This window comes from Mugil cephalus, chromosome 16, assembly GCF_022458985.1.
Source record: "Mugil cephalus isolate CIBA_MC_2020 chromosome 16, CIBA_Mcephalus_1.1, whole genome shotgun sequence".
Taxonomy (NCBI): Eukaryota; Metazoa; Chordata; class Actinopteri; order Mugiliformes; family Mugilidae; genus Mugil; species Mugil cephalus.
The window spans coordinates 3,992,189-4,007,430 of record NC_061785.1 but is presented as its reverse complement, the minus strand read 5'-3'; positions in this window follow the sequence as shown (position 1 = coordinate 4,007,430).

The window sequence follows — 15,242 nt, the reverse complement described above, 5'->3', positions numbered from 1 at the left end:
TGGGAGAGGTTTTGGTAATTGAAGAAAGAGCTTAAAGACCTCAGTGACTGTGGATGAGGCTCGTCAGGCGCGATATTATGACACAGACGATGTTCATTCTTTACGCTAATGATGGCGCCGTCTTAAGTTCGCACTTCACCGAGGCAGGAATCTTACAATAATCTTTCATCCTCTTAAGAGAGCAAAAAAACTTTGCCTCAGAGAGTTCCTAAGATAGATCACCAGTCAGAAGATGTGAGATTATCTACCATGACTTTGCAAAAAAAAGAAAGAAAGAAAGAAAGAAAAAGTGGAAAGAGTTCAAGTCGTTAAAAAGGAGGAAAAAAGGCAAATGAAGACTTTGTTGATTCACCAGAGATGTAAATCGACACACCTGAAACAAAGAAGAGTCAGTGTCAAATAAAACGCGGAGGTGATGGACAATCCAAAGAGTTTAATGTCTGTAAAGCAAAAAGCTTTTCCTTAATGTTTGATCTTGGGTCATTTATCACATTTCAAGGTATTTAGCTCCAATCTGTGTCAGTGAGTTGGTCTCTGTCAGCAGCAGGAGCTCAGAAAGGAAATTGCACCAGTGTTGTACTTCTCTTCTCAGACTTCTGAGAGTACTGACGATCACACGGGCCGTTCTATGTGTTTCTCAGCTTCACGTTGACCGATCGTTAGAAAACCAAACCATAACCACGATTCATTTATGGACTTATGGGGAGGGGCCTCTATGGATCATCCAGCAGATACTTCATCGTTTCATTTCATTCGTATTTGGATCTCCATTAGCTTTTCTCTAAGTCCACACCCGACAAATTTGTCTTCACGCTGCGGTTTTCAACCACCTGAAACACACCACACAGCAAAACGACATAAACAACAACTATAAAAACACCTCAAAACAATCCACAAAACGAAACAAAAAAGAAAAACATACATATAGTGCATGACCTAGTTCCAATTAGCAGTAACTTATGCTAGTCCTTAGCTTACTTCATAAATGGTTAGATGGTCAGTTATATATCTACTTACATTAGAAGTGATTCCAGTCATGTCATGTTACATTTACAGGAACATAATCTGGATCTCCTCAAACCTCCTAAAAATGTAGACTATTGATTAATTGTACACAGTATCCTCAGCTAAATGTTAGCCAACAGCTAACGGAGAGCTGTTTTCTTAATAAATGCTTTTTCAATAATTCTTTAACACGATATTTGTTATTTTTTTCTTGTATGATACTTCCAGGCAGAGTGTTGCATATCTCCCCGGCTCTATAAATGACAGTACTTTTCATCTTGTATATTTTCACTTGAAGTAAATCTACCTTTCATAGCGCGCCTGGTGTTGCATCCACGTTCATCAGACCTGTAATAACCTTGGCAGTTCAGTCACTGATACTTTACTAATAAAAACAAGTAGTAATGAGGAAATAAATCTGTTCTTAACCTTCAACCGAGTGAGACAGTCATGCAGTCTATTGACATTTTTGATATGGACAACGAAGTGAACATTCTGAGCAGCAGAATAGTGACAGATTACAAACGGGTAAAGAAATTCCAGCTCCCTATCTTCGACTTTTTTTTATTTTTTTTTATTAAGTGTGTGGCTGCGAACCTGGCTACATGCAGAACCAGAGACGAAGAAGAAGAACACTTCAGAAAATTACCCAGCTGAGCTGAGCTGAGCTGAAAAATGAAAAATGAGTCCTGAGTTGAAAAGCTATACCCTCAAACTTGGGCTTCCAAATGGCATGATTGCATTTTATGTTGCAAGGCTGTAATTCAGAACGCATTACCACACAGCGAAGATTATAATACATGTATTCTGTACATTCACTGACGAAAAACCTCGCAGAGAAATGTCAAGGCTGTTAAAGCGGTTTTTCATGCTATAGTGAACAGAAGAGGAGAAGAAATATTAATATGGGGGTAAATGCGATGAAGGGCAAGTGACTTGTCTCTGATACGTCACTGATAAAAAAACAGTAGAAAGTGACGCTTTGCATTAATGAAATCTGTGCTACATACTGTGAGCTGCAGATATGTATAGCCTGTATAAAAACAGGCTGCACCTCCACACCATTAGTAGCATTTAATAGTCCTCCATGTGCTGCAGCTAAAGGTCTAATAACTTTATCAAACAGTTGATGTGCAGCCTCCTTCTCTCTGTTACCACAGGACGTTTGGTGAAGCCGTTAACTGTCTCCGTTAGCATTAGCATATGTCTTTTCAGATGCATTGCAGTCGTACTTTAGTTGTATTTCAAACGTGACTTGAATTTTCAAGGCACTTGCCAGATATTTCGTCGTATGGCATCAGAGCAATGACATTTCCCAGGGTCAAATCACTGATATGCTGCAGGTTTCATCATTTGGATTATCATTTCATAAAATTTCATTTATTTGGCGCCTTTTAAGATATGTTAAAACACAACATCAATAATGGAAGTACAATCACAATGATTTTTATTTATGTATTTATTTTTGATGGATACCAGGGACCCCCCCCCCCTCAAAAAAAAAGGGGCAGGGTTCCCAAAAATAACAGAAAAGAAATCAAGACAGGAAACAGAAGCAGAATAGAAGACAAAAACAATACAGAAATAAAAGGAAAACAAAAAGTGATGGATTATTCACATTTTTTTTTTTTTACAGAATTTTTAAATGACCTTGGAGATCAAGTGAGGAGGAAGTGAATTCCATGAGAGCTGGTCGGGTTGTGTAATTATGATCAGATGATCGAGAAGCAGCTTCAACCCCACGTTCAGTTTAACAAATCAGAATCTATCAATCAATCTTTATTGTCATTGTCCGAATAAAACAATTGAATTTTGTTCGGAACATTCATTATATTAATTAAAATTAACATTGAATGCAAAATGATCATAATAATGTGTATTTATAAATAGCACTAGTTTAATATAGAACACATATTACAGGTGGGATCTCTACCTCAGTTTAGGGTCCTTGGCCTGAAAAAGGTTGATGACCCCTAACTTAAACAGTAAACCTAGATACTCAGACAGTGGGTGGTGTAGATGGCATGGTGCCCTGGGATTATCCCACAATGGAGGGGGTTTGTCTGCTCCGGAGATGGACACCAAATCAACTCCACGCTGACCAAAGAGAAATGAGCTCTCTGTTGTAAATGCTCCTTCACACTGCAGCAGGATAACAAACCCAAACACGAGTCAAAGCCTTGAAAGAACCACTTGAAGACTGGAGGTTTGAAGAGGGCAGCGGAGGGCCGAGCGAACCGAACATCACAGGAAGCTCTTCGGAGCACCGTCAGATCACACTGGGACGACACGGGTACTTAATCTAGACAACCGGAATATCTGTGAACATAATCGTTGATCTGATATCATACTTTTTAATTAAAAGGTGGCTTTTTTTATTGGCTCAATCAGTGACGTTGTTGGTGGTTGAGCTCCAGCCTGGTGGTGGACGCAGCACAAGAAAAAACACGCACAGGGACACAATATAACTTACTTTAATTTGTTCTCCAGCAGCGAAAGGTGTAATAAAGCCCCAAACAGTGTGCGCTTTGTTTTGTTTTTTCTTTTTTTTTCTTTGTAGGGTAGGAAGCAGAGCAGTTCGTTAGCCTTATCTCGGCTAAATTTGCCCACCGTGGAACAGCGCGGGGAAATCAAGCCTGGAATCCGTCGGAGTTGGGCTTGGCACCATGTGGCTGTTCATTAATTACGCTTTGCAATTAGTATTTCTGTTTAGCGTTATTATAACATTGGCGGGATAATGGCTGCTTATTTTATAGCAACACAAACACACACAAAAAAAAAAAAAATAGAAATCTCAGCCCTTTGCTAATGTTCTGGTGGAACATTTAATCAAGACTCCTGTCAGGCTCGTGAAAATAACTTTTCCCTCTCCTTGAAACCTTCAAGCCCCGGGAATATCTATTAGGCTCTTAATTGATTGCAAACTCACGGCTTGAGTTACATCTCAATCTTTTCCTGCTTTTTTTTTTTTTTCTCGGCCCGTCGCGCGCTGGTTCGTAGAGTGGCTGGGTTTTCAGAGGGTGAAGAGCAATAATTCAATCACTAAAAAAAAAAAAAAAAAAAAAAAGAGCCGTCGGTTCGGGAAGGGACGCGTGGGTGCAAATGTTTCTCGGGGAAGGATAAACAAATGTCATTCACCATTCGCGGAGAAATGAAATTCAAATATTTAATTTGATTGCCGGTGGAGCGCGGACGTGCAGCGGTTAGCAGGCTGCAGCTGGGGTTTGGAGCTGGATGTGCCAGCGCCTTTTATTTTTCCACGTCCTTGAGCTGACAGTCTAAAGGCACGCGTGTTAGGTTATTTAGTAGCTTTAAATTAGGCGTGAATGTGTTATCTCTATATCTCTGGGTCATATTCTAGTGATATACCGTCCTCCCCCAGTCGCTGCATGGACCATAGGCCAGTTACACCATGTGAAAAAGCGTTCAATTAAAGCTGCATTTTCCATAGATGTTGCACGGTGCATGTTAGTGACTAGCTAGTTAATAGTCATTCAGGCTTCAAGAAGCAGAGATGAAGGGAAACGCAAAAGCAATGAAGGCTAAAGGAAGAAAAGGTGTGTGCGCTAATGGAAAGAAGACTGATGTGGGGAGAGATGAGAGGGGCGGAAAGCTGAGCTGAGATAAGAAACGAGGGAAGGGAAAGTGATAGGAATGAAAAATGAATAAATAAACAATTATTTATTATATCAGGGACAAGTCCTCCGTCACACTCAACATGGAGCTCCTTTGAGGCTCGGAGATACTTCCTTTAATGACTGTCAGTCTTTTCCTTCACAAACAACAACTGGCTCAACATAATAAATAACTACGGCTGGGCCTTATGACTGAAAATGTATATTACGGTATTTTTTTATGCATAATCACATGTTCACAACATTTCCTACTGGTTGAGAGAGGAATTAATGCAGTAGATTGACTCTGGATGGAAAATTTAAGTGTGATGATGAGTAAATATTGTAGAATAATCCCACACTAGTAGTAAAACAGGTTTGCATGGCCCCATGTTAGCACTTGGAGATAAAAAAGAAGAAGAAAAGAATTAAATGTTATCAAGATGAAATGAATAAACAGGGACAATTACGGTTTAATTTATTTTGACATGTTTATTTCTATTTAAACATATTTAAACTGCTATGTCTATAATGTCAATAGCAGCACCACGGCTACTGTAATAACTGTAATATGCGAGCAACTTTTTTTCTTCTCACTCATATAAAGCTAAAATTGGGGACATTTTCAGGTCATCCAAAACGGGGACTGTTATCAGAAATCTGAGACGTCTGATCACCCTAAAAAAAAAAAAAAAAAAACCAACACAACACCTTTTATTTTGCACAAGTCTTCTCGTTCTGCTGCTTCTTCATTTTTCAGACCTTTCCATCTTCACCACCTCACAGTGACACAGTCACATCATGTGTGTTTAGAAGCGCTGCATTTAAAATGGTCTGAAACATTCTGAACGCTGTGTAATCAAGTTCATTTCATAACGGAAAAAAATACTGGTATTTGGTATGAACTGGTATACCACCAGCCCTAGAAATAACCTTTGGATTTTTCACTTATAATTCACTTCACTTTGCTAATAATAATCTTTGGATTAGTGTTCAATTAACTGATGTCGTCCGTGGATGTTTTGTGCGATGAGATGGATCTGAAGGATTTTATTTCCCCCATAAAGTTTCCTTTTCATGTGCAGAAAACATCACCATCCAGTCCATCAGTCCAGATTCAAACCTTATACACCGATCAGGCATAACATTATGACCACCTTCCTTATATTGTGTAGGTCTCTCTTGTGCTTCCAAAAACAGTTGTGACTCATCAGAAAATGGACATGGGCCTTCTGAGGGTGTCCTGTGGTGAGGCATTTCAGAACAAGGAGTGTCATTGCTATGGGGTTGGGGAGTCCCTCATGTGACCAAGGTGGGTGCTACATGTCCATTCATCCACACGAATGAATGCCAGGTCCAAAAGTTTCCCAGCAAACAACTAAATCGTCACAAGATGGTTTAAATGTTGTTTACTTCTCCTATGACAGTGGTCATAATGTTGTGGCTGATCTGTGTGGTTCGATTACAGACTGCGAGCCGTTGATATCTTGTCTTCCAGGTTAAGTTAAAAGTGGCGGCACTGAAGCAGAGATGATTCTGTCACGGATGAACGACGCAAGAAAAGAAAAAACGAAAAGGCAAAGAGTGGAGATTAGAATATGGTGATGTTTGTTTAATGGGAATATTACGCCTTGTCTCATGCATTTTAAATATGCAGCTAACTAAGTGAAATAAGAAGATTAATGCTCTTTCGTTTTAGTCAGACAATGCGTGACTGACAGTGTAATAGCTTTTACATGAATTGGTTTTCGCAGTAAAGCATGAGGCACTTTTTTCTTTGAACTCGCTGTGTATGCAAATGAATGAATGAACACACTCACAGGTAACGTTTGCAAAAAAATAAATAAAAAATAAAAATCTTAAGGTGTTTTACAGTTTCTCAAAACTCGAGAACACAAACCCACAACTGAGCGGCCCACAGAAATGCACGTTGTCGTGTTTCAGGCTGGGAGAAAAACACAAAAACAGACACAGGTTCGGGAGAAAAAGGTGTCTTTATATAGGACGCCATCGCTCACTGTTAGAAGATGATTAAAAATAGGTTTTCAGGACCTTCGTGGTTTGTTACTAAGACAAAAAAAAAAAAAAAAAAAAAAAAAAAACTTACACTCCGCAAATTCCCACCGGAGCCGCCGTCATTATTATCCTTCCTTTTCTGGGGCCTTTGTCAAACAGCGCGGGAGAAACGTGTATTTTAAATAATTAACAAACAAACTGAGAGATGTTAACAGGCAGCCGACGTCAGCGTCGCGTACTTGAGGTTTTCGGGAGGCAGGCTGCCGGCGCGTACGTGTCTTTCACACTCGTCTTGTCACAGTCAATAGAGTCGGTGGAGTCTTTATTTCCAGAACATTGGCTCGGTGTCTGCCACCTCATTCTTTTTGTTCGTTTAAGTGTAAAAAATAGGATTTTAGTTCAGTCACGCCCGTACATGTGGAGCTGCCGCCGCTGCTGCTGCTGCTGTTGTTGTATTCATTCTGAGCTCTTGCCGGTGTTTGTGCCACAGGGTCTTGTAAACAATTAAAAACGTTAATGAGTCATAATTAATTACTTTGTCTTAGGATATTTTTCTGCTACGTAGCACCGCTGCTGGTTGACGCACACGTGCTGCTGAAGCTGAAATCCCTACGGTTTGCACGAGCACATTTGGAGAAAAGGTTTTGGTTATTCTAGATGTTCACCAAAACCTGTTAAAGACAAAGTTCTATAATCAGCTTCAATCTCAGCTTCAATCTCAGCTTCACGTCCAAACTGGAGGAAGAGTTTAACATGAAGCCGCCTCTTTTTCAAGGGACGAAATGGAGAATTGACACAGGAGCTTTTTCATTGTCTGTGTGGGTTATTCCCTCATTAATAATTTAAGCAGTTAAAAGATGTGGAGTTGATTCCAGGTGTGACATTTTTATTTGGAAGCCGCTGCTCTGATCCCACAACATGCAGTCAAAGGAGACCTCAGTGGAAGTTGAACAAACTTCTATCTTTAGGCTGGAAAAAAAAAAAAAAGAGGAAATCCAAATCAACAGTTTGAAGCGTGTTGCATTCACTTGACAAAAAAAAATGGACTCATTCGTTGATTTAATGGAAGCAGACATGGCCGGCTTGTTTAGTTTAATCAAATTTAACTTTCATCTGAGACACTGGGAAATATTCAACAGCGCGATGGAAACACAACTGTTAGCTTAGCTGACAACTGAAATCATGCTCATAGACACGTCTGACTGTTCCTGCTACATTTAACAACAGGCTTCCAGTAGAAGGATTAAGTAAAACTCAACAAGAATATCATACCCTGGTGTGTGCACCTCCTTTACTGACCCGGTGGGTAGGAAGTCGAAGATGATGCCGTCACTATAGAACCGCCTGAGTCACCTGCAGGAGGCTGCAGGTTCTCGCGGGACTTCGAAGTCTCTCGATAAACCAGGGGGGGAAAAAAAACACGGAAAAAAGAGAGGGGATTAGAAAAAAAAAATAATCTGACAAACAGAAAAACAGGAAAAAATGACTCAGAAAAACAAACCAAAATAAAAATATATTACTCAGAAAAACAGAAATAATTAGCCCGAAAAACGAACCAAAAAACACAGTACTTAGAGAGAAAATGTTTTTAGTTTGTTTTTTGGACACTGATTTGAGAATTACTTTGGTACATTAGCTTAATGCTAATTTGGCAAATTTTTGATTAAACTGTTTATTTATTTACCAGGTTTGTCTCAGTCATGGTAAACCAGTTTGAAGAAAAACAACTGGAAGTTGTACAAACTTTGGACTGAGACAAAGTAACTACCCAGACAGACTTCATTAAAGTCTGTCTGAGTCTAAACGTCCGAGTCAATCATCAGATCTCAACCCGATCCAGCTGCATTTCTTTCCTTTTTTTTGTTTAATTTTATTTTGTCACACGTCAGCAACGTTCCACACAAACATCTTCATCATATTGTGACTCATTTTGACCCAGGGCTCCATTTTTTTCTCTTTTCTTTCACCTTAACAGAACATAGGGTGTTTTCTACGTTAATAATACAAGTGATTCTTTCCATCACGGATATAAATCATAGATGACATCAAACCATTCGTCTATACGTGTAATTACTTTTCTAGTTATTCCAAATAAATATTTTTTTAACATTTACAGTATTTGAGCAGACAAACTGGTTAAGTCCTTCATCCCAAACACCATCAGGTACCATACCAATAATAACAATAACTCACAATGATCCTGTCTTCGTGACCTGTTTTTGTCCTTTTTACAGATTCTTATGCACAATAATCTGCTTTTTTTGCCCATCTTGCATCAATTACCTCAATATCCACGTTCACTGATCCTAGAAATTATATTCCGAGTTTTTAGCATTTTTGACATTTCCCTGCCCACACTGTACATACTGACGAGTACTGTATATTCTTGTACGTTTTGGACATTCTTTCAAATCTGATCCAGTCTTTTATTGTTTTTCTTTATTTCGTACCTAATTCTGCGCTACTGTGACAAGGTGAGATAAATTCCTACGTCTTAGTTCTAGTTCACTAGTTCTGTAAAGATCTTCTGCCAGAAAACTTTTATTGGAGCTGCATTTCACTTGCTTAACACAAAGCTGAGGGCGGAAAGGCCAACAAACAACAAGAAGCCACAGCTGAAGACAGCTGCAGTAAAGATCTGGCTCAAAGCACAAAGGAGGAAACCCAGCGTTTGGTTTTGTCCATGAGTTCCAGACTTCAGGCAGCCATCGACCGCGAAGCACTGCCAACAAAGTATTACAAATAAATAATGTCAATGTTTCCTTTTACTTTTGAGCCCCTGTATAAAAATGGTTGCAAATGCTTAATGCTTCATAGGATATTTTTGAATTAAACCTGAAAGTCTGCTCTTCCGTTGCATCTCAGTTGTTTCATGTCAGTCCAAAGCGGTGGCACGCGGAGCTGAAAAACAAAAAGACTGGGTCACCGTCCAGATATTTCCCGAGCCTGTGAAGGTGCGTATTAATATTTCTGAGGTGCGGTTGCCTGTCATGATCTGCGTGCCTTTTTTTCTGTTACTTAACTTAATCCTGTTCGGGGTCAGAGGAGACATCGACCTCTGGAGACTGAGAAACATCCTGCACTGACAACCTGTCATATTTCTGTCCGTATACAGTTTAAAATCCTCACCACTGAAAAAGTTCTCGGCTGAAAGATGTCGTCTCCTGCCTCCGTTGATCCCTTTACTAAAATATGTTGGATTCACGTTAATATGCATTTAAAGAGATTTAAAATTGTGTGGCAAAATTAAAAAGAAATATATAAAAAAATATCGAATCAACCAAAGATTTTGCTCCTGCAGTACCTCCACGTTTCCCCTAGGGGGCGGGGTGGACAACCCGTCGAAGACCTATGCTCTATAAAATGTCTGTTTTTCTGCACATAAACAACACTCCACCGTGTTTACATGCTGCGACCCAGTTCCATGTGTTTCATCCATTCTGATCTAATCAAGGTGATTTGGCTCGTGCATTAACGCCGCTCTGCAGGGCACAAAAATCCCTTCCACCGAAAGTCGTGTGGCGCTGGTGGGACAGAAGTGTGCCTCTCACAGGTCAGTGACCCGGCTCCGGGGCGACGGGAGCAGGGCCAGGCAGCGATGCCGTGCAGCGGGGGTCCTGCTGCAAAAATGGTAGAGCTGCTTTCGCTCTGCTGATGATGCGGACATGGCTCACCGGGAGACTGATCCATGAGCCAAGGTCCTTCCCAGAACTGATGAGAAAATGCAGCGACAGACTGAGAGCCCTGACAGGCCTGTGAATCAGCCCAGACGCGCGGTGATGAAAGGCGAGCGCTTTTTAACGGCGTCACCGCACAGATAAATTACAGCCCCGCTTTACGTATTTCACCCTAATTCTTTAATTTGGAGCCGTGTTTCTTGTCATGCTGTTGTCTCCCTGCAGCCTTTAATTTGTTTGCTGGACAAACCTGGAGGGAAGATTTTTTCCAGCTCTTGCACTTCAGATGTGACTCTGGAGCTTTGGCACTTGATACTGAAAGAGCACTGTGTGTTTTCTTGCCTCTTGCTTATCTCAGAGGAGCAGAGATGTTTCCACCTTGCTTTGATTGTACAAGAAAAAAAAAAAAAATCTATCTTGGGATGGCCTTTGCCCAAGCAGGCCATTACTGGCTGAGCCGTTGGAAGACTTCATGCTTATCCGTGTTTGTGCTTCTCAGCTGGGAGCTGCTGCTGGAGGGGCCAGAGGACGCAGCCGACCAGAATGACTCTAATTAAATGACAATTTTGAATAATTTCACAAATTCGCTCATTTAACTTGCCCCCAAAACAAAGTCAGACATTACCTTTCTGTTAGCTGGTGAGCTGAGTGAGGTGTGCGACAGCACACTGAACATCATCAGAGGCAAAAGCAGCGTCACATGTTCTACGCAGAACAGCCTTTCAGTCAATCAATCAATCAATCAATCAAATTTTATTTTGTATAGCACCTTTTAGAGCAACTGAACTGAATGCCATTCAAAGTGCTTTTTAACAAAAATATATAAAAAAGAGGAACAAACAACAACAAAAGGACATGGAGACTGATGCACACTGTAAGGACAAGGATACTGAAAGGATAAGTTAAAATAATAGAATAAGTAAAAAAAAAGTTAAGTTTAAAAAAAGAATATAAATGAAGTAAGAATAATAATAATAATATAAAAATATAGTGCGATATAGGAACATTAAGTAGAATGAAATAAAATGTAGAATGAAAATATAGAATAAAATATAAAAACACTCAAAATATAAAAGATATATATATATATATATAAAAATCAACAACAAAAAATAAAGATAAGATAAAATAATAAAAGATCAATATAAATGAAAAAAGAATAAATAAATAAAAATATAAAATTGATACATTTTAAAAGCATAGTAAGATATAAGAACAATAAAAGTAGAATGAAATAAAATGTAGAATAAAATAAAAAATAGAAAAAATAAATAAATAACAAAGTTAAGTTAAAATAATAAAAGATCAATATAAATTAAATAAGAGTAGATAAATAAAAATATAAAACTGATAAAATATAAAAACTTCAAGAACAGTAAAAGTAGAATGAAATAAAATAGAATAAAAATATAGAATAAAATATAGAAATACTCAAAATGAAGGTGGCAATAAAAAACAACAACAACAAAAAAAACAAACAAGCAAATAAATAAGTAAATAAAAATGAGAGACCGTAAACTATAAAACAGAATAAAATAACTATAAGACTATGATATTAAAGCCAGATTAAAGAGATGTGGTTTTAGCCTACATTTAAAAGCGTCCTCTCAGATCTACCGGCTGTTCCACAGTTTCCGAGCTGAGCGCAGCATCCCCAGATGTTTTTGTTCTACTCTGTGGAACAGTTAAAAGGAAGGAGAGAGGATCTGAGAGGAGCCTTTCTGGTTCATACGATAAAAACATCTCTGAGATGTAAGAGTCCACGGAGTGCTTTAAAAACTAATAAAAGAACTTTAAAATCAATACGAAAACTAACAGGCAGCCTGTGTGAGGATTTTAAAATAACGTGTGCTCTCCTTCTGGTCTGAGTGAAAACTCGTGCTGCTGAATTCTGAATCAGCTGCAGTTTGTTGATTGTATTCTCGGGCCGACCAGAACAAATGCAGAATACTAATTAAATAGTTAACACAGCAGCAAAAAGGAACATCACCTACAATACACACAGTTACATCAATTACATGTACATATATTTATTTAGTGCTCTACAGAGAGAACGGTTCCCTTTTACCTTCAATTAGCATCAAGCGCTGCTCTATTCAGTCACTTCTTCAAGCATTAATCACAAGGCTGACGTGACAATCGCAACATTTCACTAACAGACTCAGTTGGTGTTTTCTGCAAAATATGTGAAATAAGAAAGTGTAACTTCTGGGAAATATTAACAAAAAATGAAATAATTTGAATTATGTAGCTTTAGCTGAGAATCTTCACTTACTGGAACTATGAGAAGGATCCAGCGTCGCTAACCACGGTGCAATCCAACCCCACATCTTGTAGCGCTGAATCAGCGCTGTCGTAACACGAACAGCTTTACGCCGTTTCCAATGTGATTTGCGCTGCATCCATGTTTTCTAATTTTGTCCGACAAATGTTTCAAATGCACCATTCCTTGTTGGGTCCGTGCCATATTTCCTCTAAAAAACAGGCACAGGAAACAGAAAAGTGAATTCTCAGCTAAATTTCTTTCGTGAAAAAGAACAATAATAATAATAATAAATCAGCCCATTTACAGATATTCTTTTGACTTTCTGGTACTAACGCTACCCTTAGCTTCACCAAAACTTAAAATAATCCATTAGTAAGTTATTTAAAAACCATTTTCCTCATCTTTTTTGTATTAGCTTGGAAGGACTTAGCCCTGTTAGCCCACTTACACCAGCCGTCCCTGGAAATGGCCTTACTTTGTAAATATTTTTTTTTAAATGATAAAATTCTGTTTCTCTGTGTGTGCTTTAAAGTTAAGATCAGAGTCAAATGTCACTCCCAGGTGTCTTGCCTCTTGTCTTGAGTTTATTTAGTTTAAAGTCCAGTTTCTGTCTCTGAGCTTTGACGCCAATGATTCTGTGACATCCAGCCCTTAACATCTAAAATGCACAATACGTCTCCGTGGAAAATCCTCGAGGTTTATTTAAAGAATTCTGTTTCACTTGTCATGTGAACTGCAGTGTCACTCAGAATATACAGCTCACAGTTGTCGACCACTATTTACACCAGACCCTGGATGAGAAGACTGAATAGTTTTCATCTGAGGAACACAAACTCAGCTGCCTCATTTTTTTTTTTTTTTTTTTATCAAAATACAAAAAAAAAAAAAGAAAAGAGAAAAAAAGTGTTTTGTATTTTCATGCAAGGTCAGAACACCTTGGAAACAAGCCTGCAACAAGGGCCTACCTCGGTACAATGGAGTGATTGATTGCTTGTAACAAAGCCCAAAAAAGAAGTCCGGAGAATATCCACTGCAGCCAGCGAGTAAATCAAATAAAAATTCTGCCCTGCGTGTGTGCTCGCAGTCTTCTTCAGTCTCCCTTTTTTTTTTCCAAATTAAATCAAATTGAAACTGAATTTAAAAGAGGAGACAATATTTGCTCTATTTGCATAGAAACAAACCTTGAGGAGCTTTTTAGATTTATCATATCTGCAAAGATTCTCCTCACTTCACACAAACAGCTCGGTGAGGTAACATTTCCAGCACAAGGGAACAAGAACTGTACTCAGTCGGAAACATATTACTTGTGCCACGAGTTATTTATACGTTTAAATGCCCCTGTGGTTGAATGTAGCGTCAGGTAAAAATTTCAATCCCAGAACGGATCGTACAAAAAGAAAGGCCTGGAAAGTGGGGAAAAAAAGTATATTTGGACGACTTCACAATATTGTCTTTTGATATTGATCAGTGAGCACGGATTAGTTTGCTACTATAGGTTAAAAGAATTCAAGAATTTTAACATATTCTCCTGGTCTCCGCCCTAATCTTGAATTAAATGCACGAAGAATAAGTATCGACCTGGTGCTGGATGTGAATCTGAGTTCTCATTATCCAATTGAGACGCCCGGATTGGAATTCGGTTTTCGCCAACATATCTACGCTCATTCACAGTTTTCAATCGGATAAAGCGTGTGCACATGCTCCACAACCACTGTGCTGGAGTGTGACCCTGGAACAAAAACATCCAAGAAAGCCGGTTGCAGAAGAAGAAGAAGAAGAAGAAGAAGGTAAACGGAGCTGGTAGAAGAACCGTCTGAGGGATAGCGCCCAACTTATCTGCACCAGAAGTAGCGCGAACATTACGTACGGGATTAAAAAATGTACTATTGCCCCTATGGTCGTTGTTTGAAATGCCGGTCTGCCACATGAACAAGTCTTATTTATTATATGACCTAATAGGTCAACCAGAAAGCGAGCCGTATTCACCCGCTGAAAAGACGCATATCGCCACCTAGTGTGGAGGAGGAGGACATGTTTGCGTGAGTTATTCTATTATCTTGTGCTGCTTGTAAACTGGGACCAGGACTGTACTGTAGTAGCCAGAAAGCTGAATTTTGAGCATAGCTCCATTAAGCTCTGCATGTAAACGCACTGACTGATGTTTGAATCAAGGTGTCTGGAACTGAAATAAACAACCTCGTGACTTCCTGAGACGTTAATTAAAGCGCCGTCATAAAACAACAAAAATACTAGTGTTGAAGACTTTCATCTCATGAGTTCTGTGTATTTAGAGGCCTATTTATAGGATAGATAGATAGATAGATAGATAGATAGATAGATAGATAGATAGATAGATAGATAGATAGATAGATAGATAGAATTTCTTTAATATAAGATTAATATCTTTAGGTATTTGGGATGAGTAGGACCTAAGAAGTATAAAAAATAAGCATCAAGTAGACACAGGGATTGTTTCACTGTATATTACAATTTAAGTACCTAGTGTGTACCAGAAATATCCCTTTGTTGTTATTGCACATTGTTATACTACACATTACATACCCCTCTGCCACTGTTACACAAGATCCCACAGTATTACACATTTCCCATTGTCACTGTTGCACATGGTGACATTGCACATCCATCTTAATCACTATTACCCTG